The following is a 25,884-nucleotide window of genomic DNA, read 5'->3' on the forward strand; positions in this document are numbered from 1 at the left end:
GGGGGATTGTGAGTTCCAGCTTGAGCTACAATGATGAGATCCTGTCTAAAACCCAAAATAGGGCTGAGGGAGGCTCTGTCTTGCTTACTGCACAGCATGAGCACGCAAGTTCAAATCTCAGGGACCCTCATATAAGCCATGCATGGCCACACAGACCCCAGTGACCCCAGCACTGTGGCACTCCAGACAGGGGAGCTTGCTGAAGTCCAGCCTCACTTTGGGTTCAGTGAGGAAGCAAGGAAACAAGGCAGAGAGAGATAGAGGAAGATACCCAGCATCATCCTCCAGCCTCCATTATGTGTGCAGGGCACTGAGTATAGACCATCTACACGCATGCAGAACAATATTTAACCTAACAGGATAATCGCTTTGGGGCAGAGAGGTGGGTCTGGGGCCTATAACTCCAAGCAGGAGTTTGAGAGGGAGTACTACTTGGCCAGATAAAAGGGGTGGCCAGAGCCCCTTCAGTTTCCCAGTCTCCTTCATGTCAACCCACAGTGGTTGGTTATGGTACTAGCATCCTCAGTTGGGGTGTCTGGGGGGTTTTCTTGGGCCTCATTGGTGCTGAGTCCCTGGACTCCGCTGGTCTGTGCCAAGAGCTTTCCCAGTTGATCCACAGGATCCCTTCGAAAGGCTAAGAGTGCACCTTGGGGCCGTTGCTTTCCAGCCTGATGCTCTTCCATTGTGTGGAGCGCTGGTTGTGTGGGTTCGCTCATGCATTTGAAGTTTTTTAAAGGGCCGTTTCTTCCTGCAGGCCATACTCCCTATCCCTCGCTGGGGCCATGGATACAAGATTGTTGTTGTTTATTGTTTGAGGGTGAGTGTTTTTATCTTACTTGGTCTGAGAACACAGAAGGAAGTGCCCAGTGGGGCCATTAGCCACAGATTGTGTTGTCTTTAACCCCTGGAGTTTTCTTTGTACATCAGTGGGTCTTTTGAGGTGGCTTGCAGCTTTGGGGTCTCTGTAAAGATGAGACCATTGTAGCCCTGTCTTTCCACCCAATTCTCAACCTCGGGCTTGAATTCCCCTCTCTGTCCTCTGTGCCCCTACTCCTGTGGAACCAGCCAGTTCCAGAGATTTGTCTCTGCTTGTGTTTTGTCCCCACAATGGAAGTGGCTATGTGCCCCGTCAGTTTGTCTTGATGGAACCTTTGCAGCACTGGCGGAGCAGGTCCTGGGGGCCAGTGAGATGGCACAAGTGCTTAAGGCACCTGAGTTGCACAGGTTGCTGGGGTTCAATCCCCAGCACCCATGTAGAGGCTGGGTGTGAATTCACATGTCTGTGATCCCAGCATTAGAAGGGCAGACATGGGGCTGGAGAGATGGCTCAGCGGTTAAGAGCACCCGACTGCTCTTCCAGAGGTCCTGAGTTCAATTCCCAGCAACCACATGGTGGCTCACAACCATCTGTAGGGAGATCCGATGCCCTCTTCTGGTGTATCTGAAGACAGCTACAGTGTACTTATATATAATACATAAATAAATCTTAAAAAAAAAAAAAAGGGCAGACACGGGTGATCACTGGGCTCACTGGCCAGCTCGGTGGAGAGACCCAGGCTACTTGACTATGCAATTCCATGAGAAGAAATGTCCAAGCGGGAGACTCCAGGGAACATCGGGATCATTGGAAGGAAGTTGACAGAGAAGTGAAGATGTGGTCTGAGGGGATGACTACTGTGCTCTCAGGAAATAGAACTCAAGAGAGCAAGATATAAAGGAAGTAAAATATAAGATGGGTTTCATGGTACACACCTTTAGTCCCAGCATTCGGGAGGCAGAGGTAGGCGGGTCTCTGAGTTCAAGGCCAGCCTGGGCTACTCTGACAGATTGAAACTGTGCCCCTGTAATAAGTTAATATGACTATTGTATATCTAATATGTTTTTAAAGGTTTATTTATTTATTATATATGAGTACAGTGTCGCTGTCTTCAGATACACCAGAAGAGGGCATCAGATCTCATTACAGATGGTTGTGAGCCACCATGTGGTTGCTGGGATTTGAACTCAGGACCTCTGGAAGAGCAGTCAGTGCTCCTAACCACTGAGCCATCTCTCCAGCCCCTGTATATCTAATATGTTAAAACTTATTAAACCAGTGACAGGATTAAGGGACCCACAGGTAGAAGCTGCAGCAGGACTCCTTTAGAAACCGGAGGGGCCATTAGTGATGCTTCGGTTCTGGGATGGGGAAGGTGGCCTGATGAAGGCTGAGGGCCGTGATGGAAGGCCTGGACTGTGGCATGCAAACCTCCTAAAGCTGTGGCATCTCAGGTCCTGCAGGGTCCTGAGCACTCACTGTCTCTGCTTTCAAGACCCACTCTGTGCAAGGAGCTCCCTAGAATGACAATATCTCTGGTCACCTTTGACTCAGAGGCACAGACCTGGACTCAGGCCAGGTCCTCCCCCAACTGGGTACATGGACCAGGGTCCCGGGCGGGCAGCATGGCTAGAGAAGTAATTAAGTGGCTCTGTTTCCTCTGGGGCAGTGACACAGATCTGTCCCTCCCTTCAGAACTGACAGTGATTCAAGAGTGAGAGACGGGGGGGGGGGTGCTTTGGGGACATCAATGTGAGATCTCTATGTCTGAGTGTGTCTCCCTTGTGTCCCTCGTGAAAATCACCCCCTCCAGCTGCAGAGCCTGGAACTCGGGGTGCAGGATCAGTGCCGTCAACGCTCTTTGGGCCCCACGGGCTGTGTGGGGCTGTGTGGGGCTGTGTGGGGCTGTGTGGGGCTGTGGGAATCTACCCAGGAGAGGCATCGGGAAAGGCCATCGATGGAGGGGTTATACAGGGTGCTTAGTGTGGATCGGCCACTGTGCCAAGCCTGAGACAGACAGCTAGGTTTCCTCGTGGCTTCAGGACTCTAGGCTCATTGGCTTCTACTGTGATGGAGTGTAAGGCGAGCCAGATACTTCCTCCACTGCCCACTTCCTCCATCCAGGCTCTGCCTCCGACAGCCCATTCGCCTATGATTGATCGATGGGTTCACCCACGGATGAAACGAGTGCTGCCGTGATCCCGTTACCTACCCTCAGTACCATCAGTTTGAGAACAAGCCATCCACACATGAGCCGCAGTGGGTGAAGCGGAAGCCACATCTCCAAACCACAGCAGATGCCCTGTTCAGGAGCACAGTCTGAGGGCACTCAAAACTGCAGAAATTTATTTCCTCAGTTTGAAAGGCCAGGGCTGGAAGCTTGGTAAGGGTTGGAGCCCTAGTTTAGGATCCCGCAGTGAGCAGATGAGGGGCGTGGTCAGGGTGGAGCCCCGCCTAGAATCCCCAACAGTGGGGGCTGGGGGCATGGTCAAGGTGGAGCCCCGCCTAGAATCCCCACAGTGATGGGCTGGGGGCGTGGTCAGGGTGGAGTCCCGCCTAGAATCCCCACAGTGAGGGGCTTGGGGCGTGGTCAGGGTGGAGTCCCGCCTAGAATCCCCACAGTGAGGGGCTTGGGGCGTGGTCAGGGTGAAGCACCGGCCTAGCAAGCCTCGGGGTCTTCAGGTTATGGCTGCTGTAATTTCTGTGGGTTCACAGCCTCTGCTACTGTTCCTGTGTGTCAGTCTTTTTTTTTTTTTTTTTGTTCTTTTTTTTTTCCGGAGCTGGGGACCGAACCCAGGGCCTTGCGCTTCCTAGGCAAGCGCTCTACCACTGAGCTAAATCCCCAACCCCCTGTGTGTCAGTCTTGTCTGTCTTGTTAGACCAATCGCTGCCAGTTAGTTTAGGACTCTTCCCAATCTGCCATGTTGTCTTCTGAAGACCCTTTTTCCAAGCGTGCTGACCTCTGACGTGTCTCCCAGAATATTCTCAGGATATTTAATAGTTAAATTAACCCGCTGTCTCTGCCCTGGGCACTGTAGACACTATACTGTTCCAAGTCCTTCTTTGTGGCTGTATTTCGTGGTGTCCATCTGCCATTCCAGCACATGGGGCATGGAGGCAGGAGGATCAGAAGTTCAAGGTCGGGGCTGGGGATTTAGCTCAGTGGTAGAGCGCTTACCTAGGAAGCGCAAGGCCCTGGGTTCGGTCCCCAGCTCCGAAAAAAAAAAAAAAAAAAAAAAAGAACCAAAAAAAAAAAAAAAAAGAAGTTCAAGGTCATCCTCAGCTCCGTAGCCAGCTTGAGACCAACCTGAGCTACATGAGACCCACGTGGACTTGGGGTCCCTTGCGAGGGTTTTCTTGAGCTCAGTGATTGCACAAAGCTAAGATTCCCACAGCCCAGGCGCTTGAATGGGATGCCACAGCTAAATTGGGCGCGCTGTGCTCCAGAAGGGTATGGATGCGTTGGTTGTATTTTGGGGGAGGGGATGATGTGTTTTCTTCGCGCTTGCGACTGTGTCTGAGAATGGTTCATTGAAGACTGTGTAGACGGTTTGCAGCTGCGCATAGTCTGACGTAGTCTCTATGGCACTTTCTACGTGTGATAGTGTGACTGTCCCCAAGTGTGTAAAGCTCCAGATTTTTAAAAAGCTTATTCTCATCTCAACCAGATGGGGAGGTGTTAGCGTACTTCTGTTTTAAGAGAAGTGTCACAGTATATATAACAGCCTGGTGTCATTTTCTAACCAACAGAGTTCTCAAAAATGCTCAATTTTCAAGCCTGGCTAAGTAGAGAAACTCTGAGGAGTGAGGATACTACAGTAAGGACATGTGAGCAGCTCTTTGTGTATTCCGGATTGCCATTAAGGATGGGAGTCTCACAAGGGTGGATTTGAATCTCAGGGGCTGTATCAGTCAGCCAACACTGTGTAACGAGCAGCACCAGCTTCCCAACAATTCAAACATTTGATGCTTATTGTAGCGTGCTCTCCAGGAGCAGTTTAGCCGATCTTCTGTTTGGGCTCTTTGGGGTCATCCATAAGTAGGATGTTATGGATATCTGGGGTTATCACTGGAGAGGCTGCGGACATGTAACCCAGGGACCCCTGGAAGAGTCCCACCCTAGGGAGCTGTGATACGACAGACAGCAGGCCCTCTCAATCCACAACACCGGTGCTGTGTGTTACAGGGTGTTAGCTGACTTGTACTTGTACAAGTCTGAGAGCCAAATCTACCCTTGCAAAACACAGATCTGAAAAGGTTTTGAAAGGTCTGGATTTAGACTTAGCTCTTCTTCAGGTGCCCCGCTGATGCTGGGCCAATTTTCTGTGTAGCTGGGCTGCACAATTGGGCTATTGTGCGTGACCAGTGTCTGTTGCTTCCAGAGATGTCACATGACGGTGTTCACTGAGAAAGGGTTGCTCAAGGTGACTATTTACAGGGAAGTTCACCAGTTGCTAGCTTTAGGGATGGGCATATAGGAAGTTGAGATGTCCCTTGTAGGCTGGCCTTGAGTTCCTGCTCCTCCTGCTTAAGCCTCCTCGGGCCTGGGTGATGCATTGCACTCTGTGTCTCTTACCTCCAGTTACCTGTGCTCTGGAGCAGAGTGAGAGATGGGGGTGGGAAGCCTTCAGATAGGACAAGAAAGGACAGCCACCTGGATAGTACCTCTTGGTGGTGCGTGTCATCGTGATGAACCATGACATCCCTGAACCTCAAATGTCCCATGAGAAAAAGAACGAGGTGCGGGGTTGAGGATTTAGCTCAGTGGTAGAGCACTTGCCTAGCAAGTGCAAGGCCCTGGGTTCGGTCCTCAGCTCCGGGGGGAAAAAAAAAAAAAAAAAAAAAAAAAAGAACGAGGTGCTTTGGTCCTCATGCGGGGAACGAAACCCCAGGCGACACGTAGGTTAAGTCAGTGTTCTATCCACTGGGTCCCAGCCTCAATCCTTCTTTAATAGTAAATATACCTTTACATACATATGTGTAAGTACACAGGATGTAACATACATTTCTTTTTATTTCCTGTGCGTGGGTGTTTGCCTGCATGTCTGTCTGTCTGGGTGCCATGCTGCATACAGTACCCGTAGCGGCCAGGAGGCACTGGGTCCCCTGGGACGGAGTCACGGTCAGTTGCTAGCGATGTGTTGGTGCTGGGAACTGAGTCCTCTTCAGGAACCATCAGTGCCCTGAACCACTGAGTCGTCTCTCCAGCTCTGCTTGGGGCTGACCTCAAGTTCAGGGCCCTGAGGCCAAGCCACCCTGTCCTTGCCAGACAGGCACCCCTCTGAAGGCATCTTCTAGAGCTTAGAGGAGTGCTGGATAGTGTGGAACACAGTCACCTTGCAGGCTGGACGTGAAGCACACGCCCACGTGCACCCGTGGTCCCTGCTGCTGGAGGTTAGAGTCCACAGCCTCTGGGGTGACTAGAGAGGCTTGACAGCCCTTCCTTTCTCCACAAATCACGGTGGCCATCAGGACTGTATGTCAGGCCCTGGAAGGTTTGGTAACTTAATGCTAAAGCCTCAGACGCAGACAGGCTCGGATTGCCACAGAGGGAGGATGGGGCAGGCGCCATCGTCCTGGGCTAAGTGGGGCTAGGAACTGTGTTCAGCTCCCTGCCGAGCCCAGGTGGAGGAGGGGCCCCAGGGGACAGTGACTCTGCCATGAGAGAGTCTTTTGTGGAAAACCAGCCATGCGGAGGGAGCCAGGGCCAACAGCTCAGCAGGTTCAGAGGGTGACCTTGCAGAGTCACTCCTGTGGGTCCCCAGCGCAGGCCCATGTCATTAGCTCCCCGGGGACTGGATGAGGGTATGAGGGGCTGACAGTCCAGCCCCTGAGTGCAGGGGTGACAGGCAGGCGAGTGCCATCATACCTGGTCTATGTGCATATGGCTTTGTGTTTCACGCGCTGAGGGCTGTGCCGTCGCTGGTGAACTCTGGCTGAAGCTGCTCTGTGAAACGGTGCTCTGACGTACAAGGAGGCCACACTACACTCCACAGGGTCTCAGAGGAGACACTTGTGGCTTTGCTGGCCAGGTCCCTGTTTCTCAGCTCTCCCGATGCCGCCCACACCTGCCCAAGACAGCGGTGAAGGACCTAGTGCCATTGTGCCTTGGGGGCTATGGCAGGAGCAAACCGAAGGCCACACGTGACCTGGTCTGAGTTCTGACCAAATCTGCACTATTGAATACAGTGGCTCCGGTGGGTTTGTTTCCAATATTAGGGTTTGAACCCAGGGCCTCATGCATACCAGGCAGGCACTCTCCCACCTCAGGAGGCAGAGGAAGGAGGATCACTGTGACTTGGAGTCCAACCTGGTCTACACATCGAGTTCTAGGACAGTCGGGGCTACAGAGTAAGACCTGTCTTGGAGACTGAGCTGAACTTTTGTCATCAGCTGTGGCAGCAAGCTCCTTTAAATACTGAGCCCTCTCGCTGGCCCCTTTCGCTTTTTATTTCGGACACAAAGGCTGGTTCTGAACTTGCTCTGTGGCTGAGGCTAGCCTTGTCACCGTCTTATTTAAGAAGTCGGCTTCCGTCTGTATCATGAGGCTCAGTTATTGTCGCTTGCTTCATTTTCTTTAAACAGAGTCTCGCTATGTTGCCCAAGCTGCCTCATACTCACAGCAATCCTCCTGCCTTAGCCTCCCCACTCCTTCGTGCTAAGATGACCGGCTTGCACGGCCACCATTCCAGAACCTTCTTCCTTTCAATAATTCAGATCGGCTCTGGTTTTCTAGCTCTTTCCACCCATACAGCGGCTGCTGTCCAGTCCCAGCTGCGCCCTGTACAAGGCCCAGGAGTGTCTGGCTCATGGGTGAGGGTGCCGGGCTGCCCTGATCCACCCTCAGTGCTCAGGAAGCTTCCTCCAGCACAGCCCCCCTGCATGGGGGGATCATCTCCCCTAGCTGTCTCCTTCCTGGACCCACCCCTCTTAATTTGCATATTCTGTTTTTAGCCTCTCTGGATTTTATATAATCCTGTCATTAAAGCTGTCATAGGAACCGAACACTCCCATTTCAGAGTCTCTTCTGGAAGCTAATTGCACATCTTCTTTTTCTGCTTTTTGTTAAAATGAATTTTACATTTTGGAATAGATTGAGAATAAGCTAATTGAGCCCAGGGCAAAGGTGTCTCCACAACTCAGGTCTTAGGATAGCCCTGTCCGCTCTCCTCGGACAGTAGAGCGGGTCAGGGTCTGATGAGCCCTCTCTTGACAGTCTTGATGTTGGCCTGAGACAAGGTCATAGCCTGTGCTCAGGAGGCCCGAGTAGCTCTGGGAGCTGCCCAATATTCTGTTACTGATCTTGTCCAGAGAGGTCTCTACTCAGAATCTCCCAATGAGGGGCTGGGTCGCTCTCTGCTGTGAGTTCTGCTGTGCATGGGGTTAGTTCAACCCCAGCACTACGAGGGAAAACCAAAGGAAACACGTATTTGCCCACACCCACTGCCGCCCTGATTATAAGCTGGAGTGTGTGTGTGTGTGTGTGTGTGTGTGTGTGTGTGATGTGTGTGTGATGTGTGATATGTGTGGGTGTGGGTGTCTGTGATGTGTCATGTGAGTGGTGTATGTGTGGTATGTGTCATATATGTGTGTGGTGTGTAGCTTGTGTGTCATGTGTGTATAGTGTGTGTGATGTGTGTGTGATATTGTGATATGTATGGTGTGTGTCATGTGTGTGTCGTATGTGTGTGTGGTGTGTGTGTGGTGTGTGTGTGTGATGTGTATGGTGTGTGTGGTATGTGTGTGTGTGGTGTATGTGTAATGTTTATGGTGTGTGTGGTATGTGTGTGTGTGTGGTGTATGTGTGATGTTTATGGTGTATGTGTGATGTTTATGGTGTGTGTGTGGTGTGTATGGTGTGTGTGTCATGTGTGTGTGGTATGTGTGTGTGTGGTGTATGTGATGTTTATGGTGTGTGTGTATGTGTGTGGTGTGTGTGGTGTGTGTGTGATGTGTATGGTGTGTGTGTCATGTGTGTGTGGTATGTGTGTGTGGTGTATGTGTGATGTTTATGGTGTGTGTGTATGTGTGTGATGTTTATGGTGTGTGTGTGGTGTGTATGGTGTGTGTCATGTGTGTGTGGTATGTGTGTGTGGTGTATGTGTGATGTTTATGGTGTGTGTGTGTGTGTGTGTGTGTGTGTGTTCACCATCAGGCATCTTTGCAAGGTGACTGTGGGTCCCCACGCACCTCTTTCTTCTCTTTACATTCAGTTGTCTCCTGCTTCTGCAGTATGTCTGCTCACGCCATGGTGAGTGCCTGACACAGAGGTGATTCTTGGTGTGGATTCTCTCCCCACCATGTGAGTCCTGAGTCATTCATCAGGCCTGGCGACCCCGCCACCTTGCCGGCCCCAGCTCTTTTTCATTTGGGATAGAATTGAATTCTTTTCTTATCCAGTGTCCGTCTCTACACACTGTCACTGTGGGGTGGCTCTTCCCTCCGGATCCCGGGCCATGTCACACTCGGGGAGCTCCTGGCATGGAGTTAGCAGAAGCCAGGGACTTGCCTGGCACTGGCAGGGTCCAGGATACCCCCACACACGCGAAGAGTGCCTGGTACCCTAGGGAGACCTCATCTTGACTGCGCAGGGCTCCAGCTAAGTGGAGCGGACTGCAAGGGCCCTGCCAGCTGCCGGCTGGAGGGTGGGGACAGGAATGTTCAAGAACAAACAGGAAACTGGGCACTGTGGACGTGGATGTGTCACTCCAGCACCCTGGGAGCTGAGGCAGGAGGACTTCAACCTGACCATGGTGCCCAACGCATAAAATACTTTGAATGGGGGGCATTCAGTCCTTAAGTTCAACTGTCCTTCTGCCCTGTCCACTCATGGCCATGACACAGCCAGCTCTGGGTCCTGGTCACCTGACACCCTGATCTCTGGTGCGTCAACGCTCTCTTGCCTGCACCCCGCACCCCATCCAGAGTGGAACCGTCACCCTCTGCTCCCTGCCTCGGCAATCAGTGTTCCTGGGTGACATATTTAGATGGTTGCTATGGTGATGATGTTGACAGCTTCATGTGGCACAAAAGAAGGGCCCTGCTTTGCTATATCGAGCCTGCAGGAGACCGGTGCCTGAGCCACGTGCCCATGTCAGCGTGGGAAGGGAAGGGGGCTCAGACAGCCCAACCCACCCACTCACTCCCTGCGGAGGAGCCGCGACCTGCTTCAGAGGTATGCCTGTCACCTTGAGAGATGTGCAGGGAAGAACGGTCTCACCTGACGGTGACTATGTCTTCCAGGGGACACTGCCCCAGCTCAGGAAGTACCTGGCATGTAGGGGGTGGGGGGCTTCTGTTAAGCATCTTCGGGACCCACAGCACCCACGGAAGATGACCCAGGACCGTGTGCACAGCGCCCATGGGCTAATCACTGGGAAACTGAGACTCCCGTTGTCGCTGTGACACAAGGAACTTAAGAGAGGGAGGGGAGTTACTGACCTCCACCTTGGCGGGGAGGGCGTGGCGGCGGGAGGTGGGCGTGGCGGCGGAGGTGGGCGGGGTCCTCAGTCAGGAAGCAGAGAGGTGACCGACCACTGGGGCTCAGCTTGTGTTCTGTCTCGTTCCTACTCAGCCAGGCCAGGACCTTAGCTTGTGCGATGGCGCCACCAGTCAGGTTGGGTCCCACATCAGTTAACCAGATGTAGACTTCCTCTCAGACGGGCTTGTCTCCTTGTTGATTCACTGCCACTCTCAAGGTGACAGTGAAGATTAACACCAAAATCACACTGAGACAGGAAGATAACTGAATTCGAGGCTAGCCTGGACTGCATAGTGGGAACCCTGGTTCCAATAAACCAGCAGATGCGTGATCGGTGGGCCTTCCTAAGCATGAACGGTTATTTAAGTTTCTTTAAGTCTATTCCCAGGGTGCACTGGGCAGGGATGTTTGTTTGTAGTTTGTTTGTTTGAGACAGGGTTTCTCTGTGTAACTCTGGCGGTCCTGGAACTCGCTCTGTAGATCAGGTTAGCCTCTATAGGCCAGAGATCCTCCCGCCTCTGCCTCCTGAGTGCTGGGATGAAAGGCGTGCGCCTCATCCGCCACTGCTGCCACCACCACCTGGCTTGTTCGAGTATTTCAAGCATCTTGTCCATTTAGGTATCACAGTAGGTTAATGGGAAGATGAAATTTGGGACCACGGCTGTTGGGACTTATACGAGCTAAAAATGTACTTAAAAAATTTTAATGGGTCTGACTGGGACTGGTGGCAATGGGCAGGATTTAAAAACATATGTTTTTGCTTCTGACCTGAAGTTTGGTATCTGGCACCGACAAGGATCCCTAACGTCTGTGACGTCATTCCCCGGGGCTCTGATGCCCCTTCTGGACTTTGAGGGCATTGCATGCACTTGGCCAATATATGCGCATGGCTGTGCGTGAACATGTGTATGTAAGTTTTCTCACGGTCACCTCCTCATGGCTGTTCCTGCTCAGTCTCCACGACGGGACCTTGAGATGTCGGGGACACGCGTGTCTGTTACCCTAGGTGCGGAGTGGGTGGAAGTCCGTGATGCTGCGGCCTGGGTGACCACCCTGGGGATGCTCCCTAGATCCGGTCTGGAGGATGCAGGGCTGAGGGTGTGTCTCCGTGTCGCTGCTGGGTGTCTTCTCATGTCCCTTCCAACAGACCTCATTCTCCAAGACGATACTCTCTGCCCACTGCAGACAAGGGCGGGAAGGGATCATGAGTCAGAGTCTAGGGAACAAGGAGGGTTGTCAGTCTGGTGTCGTCCAAGGGGACCTGGAGTCGTCTGAGACTGCTGAGAATAAGCGCGGGCAAGGGAGACCACCCGAAGGTTCTAAAAGAGGGCAGAGACAAGATATCCAGGGCACCAGGGCAGCTCGGCGACCCGCAGCGGTGTCTGGGGACACCCGGGAGTTCTTGGCAGAGTGGGGCTGCTGCACGCCCCACAGGGAACCAGGCCAAAGCCACGGCGCTTAGGAGGGACCCTGAGTTAATTATTTAGGAACATTTTCTCTGCTCAGCATAGGCCCCTGCACACACTCCGTGTGGACAGGTAGTATCTCTCCGGGAACCCTAGCTTCTGAGATAAACTCCTTCTCCACACAAAACGCACCCCAACTCCTCCTAAATGACGCTGTCCAGTCTGTGTCTGAGCACGTGTGAAACTCAGTTTCCTGAAGTGTGACTGCGGGACAGCTGGATGGCAGACACCCAGGGCCCCGGCTCTGGCACGTTCATTACCCATCCAATCTCTGCCTGAACTAGCCTCGGCGCCTGCAACGTTCTGGCCGCTTCCTGCAGCGACGCTGCCATCTGCAGGCGGTGGCCGGCATCACAGCTGTCTGTGACACCATGCAAAAACTCTGGGTAGAGCGCTCTCCCAGAATGCACCGGTCCCCGGGTAGCCCCAGCACCATATAAGTCAGCCTAGTGAGGACAAAACAAAACAAAAACAACATGTGATTTCATCACCGAAGAATCTGAGGCAGGAGGATAGTGAGTCTAAGGCCAGTTATACATAGTCACTACATAATGAAATCTTGTCTCAATAAAATAAAAATAAAATAAAATAAGGTCTGGCTAGACGGCTTAACAGATAAAAGGGTCTTGCTGTCAAGCCTGAGGTCATGAGATTGAGTCCCAGAACCACCAACCCTCTCGATAGATAGATAGATAGATAGATAGATAGATAGATAGATAGATAGATAGACAGACAGACAGACAGACGGACGGATAAATGTACAAAAAAACAAACTCGAAAACCGTCTTGGGGATACAGGGATTTGAATCATGTTGGGCAAACCCAGCATTTATTGAGCTCCCACTGTATACAACCTGCTTTGTAGAAATGAACTGGTTTAATCCTCAAAGAGGTTGTGAGTACTGAGCGTGCCTGCAACTGGGAATTTTCGCGCGTGTCCCTGCAACAGCGGCAGAAGAGGCACACCGTGAACCTGAGCGCCCAGGCAGAGGCCAAGTGCCAGACTTCTGACCCTGCAGTGCCAAGATGGGCAGCCTCTGTTCCCCTGATCCTCTCTCCAGTTCTGCAGACACATGTCTCATGCTCGCCCACTCCCACCCGTGATTTCCCTTTCAAATGCGCGGGAGATTAATTATGAATTCCGCCTCATCCTTTTAGCAGATTGCTGTTCCCATCAAGTCGCCCACGCAGGCACCAAACCCTAGTTTGCCGGGGCCTCCGGAGCAGCTGGCTGAGGGTTCCTGTCGCTGCCTGGGCCGGGTGTGACCTCCCGTCCACACAGACCCAGACACCAGCCTGGCACCCTGCGGTGCCAAATTAATGCACAGTATTTCTCTTCCAGGGTGTGAAGCCTTCCTATTGGAACCTCGGTGCTGGGACAGTGGGACTCAGAGCAGGTAGGTGCTGTGCTCTGCGCTTCGCTCGCAGCTTTGAAGACTGGGCGTCAAGGTGGCTGAGGGGGCATCGGGCTGTCAGGATCGTGCAGAGACGGGGAAAGGACAGGATGGGTCTTGATGTCTGGCAACATCAAGATATTCTGAGGGAGGCTGTGGTGCTGTGTAGGGTGACCTTGACCCCAGTCAGGGTCAGGGTGCAAAGGTCGCAGCCATGCAGTCAGCCTGTCCAGATTCTTTGGTCCTGCAGAGCATTTCCCACAACCTGTTTTGCTCACCCCGTTTCCCACATCCTCTGTTTCCTGCACCCCATTTCCTGACCTCACAGGTTGTGAGGCTCGTTCTTAGACCTAACTGGATGTGTTCGGTCCCTACATGCATTTGAAATTTGGCTTTGTTTGCTGTGCCTGTGAGGAAACATCCAAGACTGATAACTTTGTAGAAGGTTTCGCTCTGGCTAATAGTGGGGTTGAAAACTTGCAGTTAGTCTGTTTCTGTGCCTGTGTCCAAGCACCCAAGGCTGCAGCTGCTTTAGGAGGAAAAAGGGTTGTTGAGGCTCAGGCTTGTGTATGAGATGCTTCGTCTTAATCTGATTTCTGGAACTGTTACAAACTACCTAAGGCTGGAAACTTTATAAAGAAAACATTTGTTCCGACTCTCAGTTCTAGAGGCAAGGTTCGGGAGGGAGGGAGGGCAGTGTGTCCAGTTGGAAAGATCACATGGCAGCAGACTGAAGCCAGGCCGGACTTTTATTGTTTTGTGTTGAGACAGTGGCTCATTATATAGAACAGGCTGGCCTAGAACTTGCAGAAATGCTCCTGCCTCTGCCTCTTGAGTACTAGGGCATGTGCCACTACCCGGTACAGCCTTCCTTCATCTGCAGCCACTAATTCTTTCTTGGGGACCCTTGAGTGTTGGAATTAAACAAATTCCTACTGCCGGGCTAGAGAAATGGGATAAGGCACAATCATGTGCTCCTGTCTCCTGACACCTGTAGGTGGGAGCAGGACAATCAGGAATTCAAGCTACAAGTTGAATTTGAACTTGAGACCAGCCTGGGCCACCTTTCTCTCTAAAAAATAAAGTAAAATTTAAAAAGTCAGCCCAGCATGGTGGCACGCAACTTTAGTCCCAGCACTCGGAGGCAGAGGCAGGAGGATCTCTGCAAGTTTGAGGCCAGCCTGGGCTAGACAGTAAGATCCTATCTCAAAAAACCGAAAGATAGGGCTGGGGATTTAGCTCAGTGGTAGAGCGCTTGCCTAGGAAGTGCAAGGCCCTGGGTTCGGTCCCCAGCTCCGAAAAAAAAAAAAAAAAAAAAAAAAAAAGAACCAAAAAAACCGAAAGATTAAATTTGGCTTTTATGTTGTCAGGGAACCCTGTGTGACATCAGGGCACATTGTGGAGGGCATAACTGGGGAGCCCCTGATGTGGAGCAGACAGGAGGCTGTGGGTGGCACTCGGGGTTCAGTGTGCCCCACAGAGAAGCCTCTATCCAGGTCTGAGGCCCTGACCTTTGGGGCCTATCAAGGGGCCCCTGACATGACTTTTCTGTTGCGGAAGAAGCAGTCTTTCTCTCAGGGTCCCCTCACAGAGTGGGATGCTAGATAACTCCTAAATTTTGGTTTTTTCCTTTTTTTTTTTTTTTTTAAGTTTTTCAAGATAGGGTTTCTCTGTAGTCCTGGCTGTTCTGGAACTTGCTCTGTAGACAAGGCTGGCCTCTCAATTCAGAGATCTGCCTGCCTCTGCCTCCCAAGTGCTGGGATTGGGTTATGTACAACCACACCCAAGCATCTTTAAATTTTTTTTTTATTTTATGTGAACTGCTGTTTTGCCTACATTCGTGTCTGAGTGAGGGTGTCCGCTCCCCTAGAACTGGATTTATGGGTGTTTGTGAGCTGTCATGTGGGTCTTGGTGACTAACCAGCATACACTATGAGAGCAGCTGTTGCTCTAACTACTGAGTTCAGTCCAGTATGGGCACTTTACAAAATAAAGCACTACATGTTCTTATTCGGGCGTGTGCGCATGTCCTGGAACACGTGGAAATTTACAGGACAGTTTACTGAAACCGGGCCTCTCCTTTCCATGGGGAGTCGAACTCAGGCCTTCAGGCTTGGTGGCCAGCGTTTTTATTGCTGGGCCATCTCCCTCATCATTTTGTGCAAGTTTGGCGGGGATAGTAAACAATATCTGCTGTTACCACATGTGGCCACTAAGAGACAGGAGAGATCCGTGCGCTTCTGCACCGCAGCACGCAGGGAAGGCCTCAATGGGTGTAGCTCTCAGACAAAGCTTGGAAAAGGAAAGGAGAAGGTTGGGGTGACAATTACCACTCCATGTGCCCCAACGCCATGGACAAAACGAGAACATGTGGCCACCCAAGGCAACAGCCGGTGGGCGGGAAGCTCCTGTCACAGAGTCACAAAGGCAGACACAGTCAGCTCAGCACCTTGCGGGGCCGGGGATGACATGGCATGGCCTGGAAGCCTCACGGGAACCCTTCTCCATAAAACCCTGACTCTCAGGGATCCACATGAGCTCAGAGCCCTAGAGTGGCCCCAGCACGAGGTGTTTTTTATTCAGGTTCCCATTTTTTCTTGCGATTTGGGGGCAATTATGTGGGAACTGGTACCTTTTGTCAGGAGCTGCCTTGGTGCAGGTGGCTCAAGGCTGGTCGCCCTCCGGGTCTGTCCCAGGCACGTTAAAATTGTGCTGTTATCGGGTGTCCTGGGAACGCGCTACCGCGATACAGGTCCTCATGCAGTGCTTGGCTCACACGGTCACAGCAGCTGCCAGAACAGCAAACACAGACAGCGCCGTGTCACCATGTCATCAGGGGACACATTGTGACCCACCAGGAGTGTCCCCTGATGTCGCCCATAGTGCCTAGAACTGACTCCTTGCACAGTCTGCAACTCAGAATTCCAGAAACTTCTCAGAGCATTGAGGACTTCAAGGGTGATCACGGGGTGGGGGAGGCTCCTTCCCTCATGGCTCAGTGTGTGCATTTCCATGTGAGCAGGACTTCAGTAGAAGCAGGTGCCTGGGTGGCACAGTCTCCAGGGTTCCTGAGAACCCCTGAGCCAGAGCATCTGTGCTGAGGACAGGCTGCCCAGCAGAACTGGGGGAGACCATTAACAGATAGAGAGTGGCTAATGAAGACGCTGACAAAGAATGGCCCAGCCCCAGACACCCACAGTTCTGGGGGTGGGGACTGCCCCTATTGTACTGAAATCTCACCTAGCCATGGAGGAAGCCTCTTTGTTGTTTGAGACTTGGTCTCCTGTAGCCTAGGCTAGCTTCAGATACTCTTTATGTAGCTAATGATGACCCAGGCTCCTGATCCTCCTGTCTGCAACTCCTGAGTGCTTTCTGAGAGGTGTGTGCCACCACGTGCTAGGGACAGAGCTCAGGGCTTCACGGATGACAGGCATCTGAGCTACAAACACCTATCAACCGAGCTGCCATCACCCTGCTGGCCGAGCTGCGCGCCCATCTCGGGATCACTGTTCTTATTTTCTGCAGTGCCCTCTGGTCCCCTCCCAAGCCCCAGCAAACAGCTCCCTCCTTGAAACCCCATGCACCCAATTTACCCTTTGAAAATGGAGACCCAGAGAAGTCTGCACAGAAAGAGCTAGAAGTTTCCTCTGTGGTGGATGCTGTTGCTAAGCAACCACCTGAAGCATCAGCTTCCCCCAGAGTGGTGCTGATGCAGGAGTAGGTCATTCCTGGATTTGCTGGGCCCTAGCCTCTGCTGACTCAGTACCCATGGGGGTGACAGGCGTGTATGATGATGTGGCAAGGGTGGTAGGGACACAGGGGAGCCAGCAGAGGCTAGACATAGCTCACCCGAAGTGGGTGTTAAGCATCCCAAAACACCCCAGGTCCACGACAGCGTCTGCAGAGCTAGACCCTTGCCTTGGTTTAAGGTCATTCTTACTCGTGTGTGGGAAGGGCATGCAGTACCGACAGCAGCCAGAAGTGGCGTGAGTGGCCATGTGGGACCCTCTGCAAGAGCAGTCAGGGCTCCTCCATCTCCAGCCATCTGTCCCCAGCCAGGGTCCCCAGCCAAGGTGCCCTGCATCGCTGCCCCCACTGTGCTCTTGGAGTTAGTTCACAGCGGCCGCTGGGTCACCACCTGGATAACACATCTTGATGTGTCACCACCCTCTTACCCTCCCCTCATTGCCCTATGGCTCAGGGACATCCTAAGCTCCAAGCAGCTGAGCGCAGAGAGCCCAGCCTGCAGTCTGCATGGGTGTCTGCTTCATCCCAGTGTGCATGCATGTGTGCATGCATGCCTATGTGTGTACGTGTGTACGTGTGTGTGTGTGTGTGTGTGTGTGTGTGTGTGTGTGTGTGTGTTGGGCCTCTGTCCTCTAGTTGCCTGATATTTATCCCAAGTTACCCACCAACGAGTTCTGGTTACTAGCTGGGAATGGAGAGGTGACTCAGTGTATAGTCTTTGCTGGCTGGGCTACTATGAAGACTTGAGTTCAAGTCTCCAGCATGAATGCAAACAGCTGGCTACAGTCAGAACCTGTGGTAGTTCTAGTCAGCACTGGAGAGATGGAGGCAGGAGGATGCCTGGAATCCTGGCCAGACAGTCCAGCCTAACAGGTGAACCTCAGGTTGGCTGAGACCCTGTCTTAAGAAGCAAGGCACAGGGGTTGGGGATTTAGCTCAGTGGTAGAGCGCTTGCCTAGCAAGCTCAAGGCCCTGGGTTCCGTCCCCAGCTCCGAAAAAAAAAAGAAGAAGAAAAAAAAAGAAGAAGAAGAAGAAGAAGCAAGGCACAGAGCAACTGAAGTTGACGGCTGAGGTGAAGGAAAAAGGTTGAGGAGCCTCCCATGGCCCTGGGCAAGACCACACCTGATGTGTTGAGAACAGGGAGCGAATGGAGCCTCTGGGCAGCCTGCCTGTCACACCCCAAGGAGGAGTAAGGATCCCACGGCTTCCTGGAATGCCACATGCTGTCCCCATCGCCCTGACACATTGTGCTGAGTCAGAACTGTGCTGGGCACTCAGCCCCCATGACCCCGGGGAGCCCAGGAGTCCAGCAAGAGCAGGAGGGACAGAGAACAGGGTAGGGGTGGACATGGATCCTTGAAGTCAGAGACTCTGGCTTTGCTCGGAGAAGATGGGGAGAGACGCAGCTATGGTACTCCTAGCACACCCTTGTGTCCTGGGACGCCATGCCAGAGGCATGGGGACTCCTATTGCTCCTGGTGTATGGGACCCACTTGGTCTCAAGGGTAGGATGTCTTGAGCCCTGCAGGGTGCTGAGCAGCTCCAAGTAGATACTCCACCAGTGTGACAGCCACAATATCCCTAGAAGTCCATCTGGAGTCCCCTGGTAGGCAGAGACAACCTGGGTCAGACCCCAGAGCTTCAAGGTGACTTTCCTAGAGGAAGTGACATTGATATTCTAGTCTTATGGTGAGAGAAATCTAACATTCCTGACTGAAAAACAAGGAAATGGGGGCTCAGAGTGGTTAAAGGGTGCCCTTGTCCCAGGTTCTCAGATTACTGAGGACAGAATGTGCTCTCCCTTAGCCCTGACATCGAGTCACCTTGAACCCACAGGTGTTGGCTAAGCGTGCTGGATAACGGGGTGAGGTGGAGGATGTGGGATCCATGTTATCTTTTATTTTTTTATTTTTTCAAGACAGTTTCTCTGTGTAGCTCGGGCTATCCTGGAACTAGCTCTAGACCAGGCTAGCCTCGAACTCACAGAGATCCACCTGCCTCCCAAGTGGTGGGATTAAAGGTGTGTGTCAGCAGCACAGGGCTTCATATTTCTCTTTTTGATTTATTTATAATGTGTACAACGGTCTGCTTGCATATATGTCTGTAGGCCAGAAGAGGGCACCAGATCTCATTATAAGGTTGTTGGGAATTGAACTCAGGACCTCTGAAAGAGTAGCAGGTGTTCTTAACCTCTGAGCCTTCTCTCAGAGGTTATTTCTCTCCAGCCCAATATTTCTCTTTTTAAATCCATGGTAATACACACAACGCATAAAATCTCTCATGCCCGCCCGCCGTCTTAGATCAGCAGCGTGAAGATCATTTATAAGGATACATCTGCCCTCGCTGCCTTCATCTCTGGAACTTACCATTCCCAGACTGAAGCTCCGCCCTCCTCTCGCAGGCCAGTTCTTCTCCCCGGTCCTGTCTCTGCGTCCCAGGGCTCCCGCGGCATCCTGGGAGTGGATCCCAGGTGTGTTGCTGTGTGTCCGGCTCCTGCCACTGAGCCTTGAAATCCCTCCACGAACAAGTGTCGTGTGACTTTTTTCTCATGACCAAGGAGTCCGGAGGGGATGGACTATGTCTGTTGATGGACACTTTAGGCTCTGGTTTCTGGTTTCCGGGAACCACGTTGCTATGGAGACGCCAGTGTAAGCCCGTTCCCAGGGCCCTTGCTGATCACCACTCCTGGCTCATCTCAATACCTGCGTCCCCGGGCATTGGACCCTGTGTGGGAGTGGCTGAGCCTGAGAACACATCGGTAGACCAAGCTGCCGCCTGCCACCCCCGCCGCCCCCGCAGCTGTGTGAAGAGCGGCGAACTGCACACTTCAGTAGCTGCACCTGGGGTGTGAAGCCTCGGATGCACGTGTAACCAGGGACCCAGTCACCCTCCCAGCCACAGCCCGGCGCTCGGCTCCCCTCCCAGAATCCATCGCCCCCCACACCCCCTCCGAGGCACAGATGAAGTTGAACTCCTGCCTCTGCTTCCTGAGTATTGGGAAGACTAGCCTGAACTGTCTTGGGAGAAGTGGGTTCAATTCCGTTAAGTGACATTACCCACTGCGAGTCCACTTTATGATGTGTGGAATTAAAGATCAATAAATGATTTTAAGAAAATGAGGGGTGGGGAGGAAAAAAAAAAAGAAAATGAAACCCAACCTCTGGGCACGGTTCCTACAGAACATCACCCCCATCCTGTCCCTGTGCCTGGTGTATCCTCACCTCCTCTTCTGTGATGCTCTGTGACCACAGACCTGAGCCAACCTCAGCCCACATCAGGACAGTGTCAACTGTGGGAATTACTCAAGCCACCAGATCAACAGGATGTCAAAAAAAAAAAAAAGATAATTGAGAAAATGATGCAAATTAGAGGGATGTGGGTGGGACTCGGAGGGCAGAGCACCTGCCAGGCAGGCAGGGGACCTGGGCTTCACCCCCATCTCCACAGGAATCAGAGCACTAGGGAGGTCAGCTCAGAGTTATCCTGGGCTGAATGGGGAGTTCAAATCCAGCCTGGGCTACATGAGACCCTGTGTCAAAAGAGAGCCGGGTGGACAGAGGTCCCACGGCAGCTGGACTTCTTAGTCTGTGTGGACAGTCACATGGGAGCCCAGGGCTGAGCAAGGGGTCCAGGGCTCCCCTATTGCAGCTGGTTGTGTACACGGCAGATTTCCTTCTGAAACTTAAATTTAGATAACCCCAAGCCTGACTCCTGGTATCTGTCCTCCTCCATGTCAGTGGGCAGAGTGCCCCGCAGCACGCCCAAGGCCCTGGTTTCTGTCTCCAGAGCCGTGAAAACTGGATATAGCAGGACAGACACACTTGTTGTCCCAGCAGTTGGGAGTTTGGAGGCAGGAGGGGTAGCCTCAGCTACATGAGACCCTGTATCAGTGCACGAACAGAACTGGGCAGTAGTGGTACTAGCCTTTAGTACCAGCACACTTGGGAAGCAGAAGGAGGCAGTCATCTGAGTTCAAGTCCAGCCTGGTCTACAAAGCGATTCCAGAACAGCCAGGAACATACTGGCTCAAGAAACCAGAAAAAAAAAAAAAAGAGGAAGAAGAAAAGGAGGAGGAGGAAGAGGAGGAGGAGGAGGGAGTTGGGGATTTAGCTCAGCCGTAGAGTGCTTGCCTAGCCAGCGCAAGGCCCTGGGTTCGGTCCCCAGCTCCAAGAAGAAGAGGAAGGAGGAGGAGGAGGAAGAGGAAGAGGAGGAGGAGGAGGAGGAGGAGGAAGAGGAGGAGGAGGAAGAGGAGGAGGAGGAGGAGGAGGAGGAGAAGAAGAAGAAGAAGAAGAAGAAGAAGAAGAAGAAGAAGAAGAAGAAGAAGAAGAAGAAGAAGAAGAAGAAGAAGAAAGACAGACAGGCCTTGGTTTGCAGACCCGGGGTTCTGAGATCTCAGAGGGGCAGGTGTGGTCCTGACCAGTCCTTCACAGAGAAGTGTGGCTTGATCCTCAGGAGCTAGATTAGGTGACTGTGGGCCACAGATTCCCTTAAAGTAATGGAATCCTCTGGCTAAAGGGTTAATTCAGTTTTGTGGGGACTGTGGGTGATGTCTGGGACACATGTGGTTGTCCCATTCAGGAGCTCTTTGCACGGAACGGGTAAGCATCAGAGACTGGGCTCAGCATCCTGCTAAGCTTGAACTCCTTATCCTCCTGCCTGAGGATCTGGGATGCTAAGATGACAGGCGTGTGACCTGCCACTCCTGGTTTTTGCAATGCTGGGGGTGGAACTCAGGGCTTCTTGCGCTCTGGACGAGCCCGGGCTCCACCCACGGAGCAGCGACCCCAAAATTTCGTTCATCAGTTGCATCATTAAATTGTGAAATACATATAGGTTTTCCTCTTTTGATACTCTCCGTGGGCTCCGTACAGCCTGGGACCCCTGACAGAGATCAGTGTTGAATCTGAAGGTTGTGCGTGGTGTGGCCACCAGGTGGCAGCACATCCCGCCGCTGGCCTTGCTCCCGCCGGGTCCCTGCAGCCTGCGTCCCACAGTCTAGACACTGGCTGGGCGGAATTCCTCTCCCCTGAAGTCAGCCCTGTCATCCCTCCCCAGTCTGCTGTCTGGCCATGCATGGGCTCAGGAGGGCTGGGGAGCCTTTGGGGAGACTTCAGGACAGAGGTGCCCCGCCTTCTGCAAGGTCCTGTGTGGCAGGAGGACCAAGAGGTCCCTGGATGGAGGGCTAGGTGGACTCTCAGGCTCCCTCTTTGGCCACAGGGCTGGGGACAGGCTGAGTTTCTGTCCTGTCCTGACTCAGGTTTACAGTTTAGAAGCAGGTGTTTGTGGGCGCCCTAGCCAGACAGAAACCAAGCCTTCGAGACAAATCTCACAGCTCCCTTGGGGCCTGGGCCATGCAAATAGGAAAAGGTGTCTTGGAGCTGTGATGTGGCTTCATAGTGTCTGCTGCCTAGTGCAGGAGGTGAGGCACTGGGCTCCAACCACAGCACCTTGAAATCCAAAACAATGAAGAAAGGGAAAGGGACACTTTTACGGACCCAGGAGATGACTGGGACCTTGCATTAGGACACACAGTACTGCTGACCACGCCCCCAGACCCTCACAGGGGAGGAGGAGATTCTAGGCGGGACTCACACTGACCACACCCCAGCCCTCTTTCTACTTTATATTTTTTTAAAGATTCCCTTATTTATGTATATGAGACTTTGTTTGCACGTATGCCTGCATGGCAGAGGAGGGCATCAGATCCCCTTCTGGATGGTTGTGAGCAACCATGTGCTTGCAGGGAATTGAACTCAGGATAGCGCTTATAACCACTGAGCCATCTCTTTACTTTTTGAAACAGTCTTTTATTTATTTATTTATTTATTTTTTGAGGCAGGGTTTCTCTGTGTAGCCCTGGCTGTCCCGGAACTCTCTTCTGTAGATCAGGCTGCCTCGAACTTGCAGCCATCCTCCTGTCTCTGCCTCCTGAGTGCTGACATTAAAGGTGTGCGCACCACCACAGGGGAGACAAAGTCTTACTTTGGAGCTCACTGGGACTCACATCCTGCGCTCTTAGCCCTCAGAGAGCCTGGATAGCCAGTCCTGCCTGTCTTCCCTTTGTAGCATGTCCTAAGGACCTGAGAGTCAAAGCATTCACATGGGAGAGACTTCAGCCTCTAGTCCCTGAGCCCGAGCCCTGTACCCTACTCCTGTTCTGACCCCTGACAGGGAGGTGCAGGGCACACACAGTCCAGGTCACACGGGCAGCTGGACAGGCTGTGACCCTTGGCCAGAGCAGGAAGTGCTCACTGGTGCTGTCTTCGAAGCTGACAGTGTCCTAAGGAGGTCTTGGCAGGCTCCCAAAGCTTCATGGGAACACTGCAAGGTCAGAAATTCTTCAAGGGTCACCCTACCTTCCTGTCCTCCCTAGTCATGTTCACATGTGTGGTCTTAGTAATGAAAATACACAGGCCGGAGGATCAGAGCTCAGGGATAGCCTAAGCTATGTGGGGAATTTTAGGTCAGCCTGGGCTACATGGGTCTATGAAATAACATCAACGACAAAAACTACAACAAATGTACTAAAATAACAGCAGACTTCAATAAGATACATCTCCCTTAGTGAATGACTCAGGGATCCCCTTACACTCTCTGCCTGACCTTGGGAGGGCCAGGGTCCTGGGAGGCTCAACCCTGCCTGTGTGCTCACACAGAGATTCACAACAGGCAAAAGTGGGAAAGGCCAGCTCCCAGCGTTCACTTCATGAAGTATTATGCAGCCATAAACAGGAGCACCGCTCTGATAAAAACATGCAACCCTCTGATAACCACACAATGTTGGGGGACCTTAAGGACACAATGCTCAAGACACCAAAGCCCCACACTGGGGAACTTAGACACAGAAAGTGGATTGGTGGACGCCAGGGGTGGGGTGGGGGGGCTGGATAGAGGCGGAGTGAAAGCCAGGACGAAGGGTTTTTTTGCGGGGGGGGGGGTTGGGGTGGTATTTTAGGACTGGAGCTTGCACAGTGTCGGGAGTGAACTTAAATACCACTGGCTCATGCGCCTACAAACGGCTCGTTTGTACTCTGCAAACTTAAACCAAAACCGAAACAAAAAACTCACACGAAAGAAACTGTTCAGGGTTTGCCCCGAGGGCGGTACCTGAGATTATGAGTCTGGGCTGGCTGGGACCCTGCAGGGACCCTGAGACTCTCTCTGACTCTCCCTAGGGCGGCAGTGTCCAGCCCTGCGGGTGTCCCTTGTCCCGTGAGGTAGCGTGGGGACAGCACCAAAGCTGTCACAGGTGCACCTGCTCAGGGACACGTGAGCCAGCCGCTGCTGGATTAAGCACTTGCGTCACTGGGGGAGAGTAACAGGTCGCTCCCGGGCTGGCAGGGTCCCGGTGAGCACCGGGAGACCTCGCCGTGGCCCCAGATGCCGAATCCCGCGGGGAAGAGCGGAGTGGGGGGTCACCTGACCCGGCTGGGGTGCGGATTGGAATGTGCTGCGTCACTGGGGACTCCGGGTTTTTCCCGGCTCAGGCTCCACCTCGGGGCACCCGAGAACCTGGTTACCCTTTTCCAGATTTCAAAACCGAGGCCTTCCTGCCATGTGCTTGTTACCGGTGGCAGCCGGAAGGCTCCGCCAGCCTTTTCTGTTCCCCACCACCCCTGCACCCCAGAGCCTGGACCCGCCACCTCTCCGCAAATGACAGTAGCCCCTGCCACAGCTCCTACAGCCTGGGGCTGCCCCGGGTCTCTTTGTGCTGGGCCTGCGGGCCCTCGCTCTAACAGCTGTGGCTGACATTTAAAGGGAAGAAATGATGAACGAGTACCGCCCCCCCCCCCCGTAACCTGGCTAGGGGTTCCCCCCACCCCGCCGCGCGCAGCCCAAGCCCTCTGTCACCCTCCTGGTAATGCTCCCGTCAACGTTTGAGCGAGCCAGCCTTGCTTGCAAAGTACTTAAGTTCAATTCCAAGCACCCAGGTCGCGGGTCGGGGTCTGAGAACTGCGTGTGACTCTAGCTCTACGGGATCCGACCCCTGTGGGGGCTGGCCTGTCACACCCGTGTGCACAAAGACACAAACATATATACAAAATATTTTTTTTTCTATTCTTTTTTTCGGAGCTGGGGATCGAACCCAGGGCCTTGCGCTTGCTAGGCAAGCACTCTACCACTGAGCCAAATCCCCAACCCCCAAAAATATTTTTTAAACACCCTAAATTACACCATTATTTTTTAATGTGTTATGGAGGTCAGAGGACAACCTATTGGAGTCCCACCACGTGGGTCCTGATGCCCAGAGTTTTGAGCCTTGGCCCTGCAAGCGCCCTTAACCCGCTGAGCCACCTCAACGACCCCAAACCCAGCTTTGAAAATTAAGGTTGGTGCCTCTAACAGACCCTCATCCTTGCAGGGCAGGGCTTCCACGGAGCCGCCACCCCAGCCCCTAGGTTTGTGCTTCTAGGGCAGAGTTTTGCTGTATACCCCAATCTGCAGCAAATGGGGAGCTCACTGCCTCAGTTTAAGCGCTAGGATGGCTGCATCCTGCTCGGCTTCTAGAACTTTCTCTTACATCAGACCTTGCCGAGTACATAAATAAATGTCGGCGTCCCTCCGGCCAAGTCATATCCCCGTAAGACCCCACAGTCTAAGGAATAAGGTCCCACCCCATGACTCTGCAGCCACACTTGCTGCGTGCGTGCGTGCATGGGTGCGTGCGTGTGCGTGTGAGCGCGCGTGTGCGCGCGCGTGTCTGAGTGTGTGCGCGCGCGCGCGCGTGTGCAGGTGCGTGTGTTGGGTGGCTGAATGGTAGGCTCACCCAGCCTCCATCTTTGCCCTCGGAAACAGTCATCACAGAAGGAAGTCCCTGGCTTGTATTTAAGTGAGTTTGTTTTACTTTTGAGTTTTTGGTCACAGTGTCTCATGTAGCCCAGGCTGGCCTGTAAAATCACAGTTTGTCTGATGAATGAACATGAACTTCTGATCCTTCAGCCTCTGCCTCCGGAGTATTCGAATGATGACTGTGTGTCT

At 52.8% G+C, this 25,884-nt stretch overlaps 1 protein-coding gene and 1 long non-coding RNA gene across 5 annotated transcripts in view; one reads left to right on the top strand and one right to left on the bottom strand.

Annotated features, from left to right (window-relative positions):
• The window catches only part of Gng7 (G protein subunit gamma 7), a 63,350-nt gene that overhangs the window by 4,244 nt on the left and 33,222 nt on the right, over positions 1-25,884 (top strand). Inside the window, exons 2-3 of one of the 4 annotated variants that reach the window (XR_015624356.1) lie at positions 755-817; positions 13,107-13,161. The gene's annotated coding sequence lies outside the window, so the exon portion shown is untranslated. Of the gene's footprint in view, positions 1-754; positions 818-9,843; positions 9,993-12,953; positions 13,162-25,884 lie in introns of those variants that run through there. The other 3 variants (XM_087558854.1, XM_087558853.1, NM_024138.1) reach the window with 3 other exon arrangements.
• On the bottom strand, positions 10,986-20,222 carry LOC102553301 (uncharacterized). Its single transcript, XR_015625061.1, has 4 exons — positions 20,127-20,222; positions 19,272-19,629; positions 15,791-15,947; positions 10,986-11,477 (listed from the first exon to the last, which is right to left on the bottom strand). It is a non-coding gene; the product is annotated as an uncharacterized LOC102553301 (long non-coding RNA).

Source organism: Rattus norvegicus, chromosome 7 (genome assembly GCF_021556685.1).
Source record: "Rattus norvegicus strain SHRSP/BbbUtx chromosome 7, alternate assembly SHRSP_T2T, whole genome shotgun sequence".
In the NCBI taxonomy this organism is placed as follows: domain Eukaryota; kingdom Metazoa; phylum Chordata; class Mammalia; order Rodentia; family Muridae; genus Rattus; species Rattus norvegicus.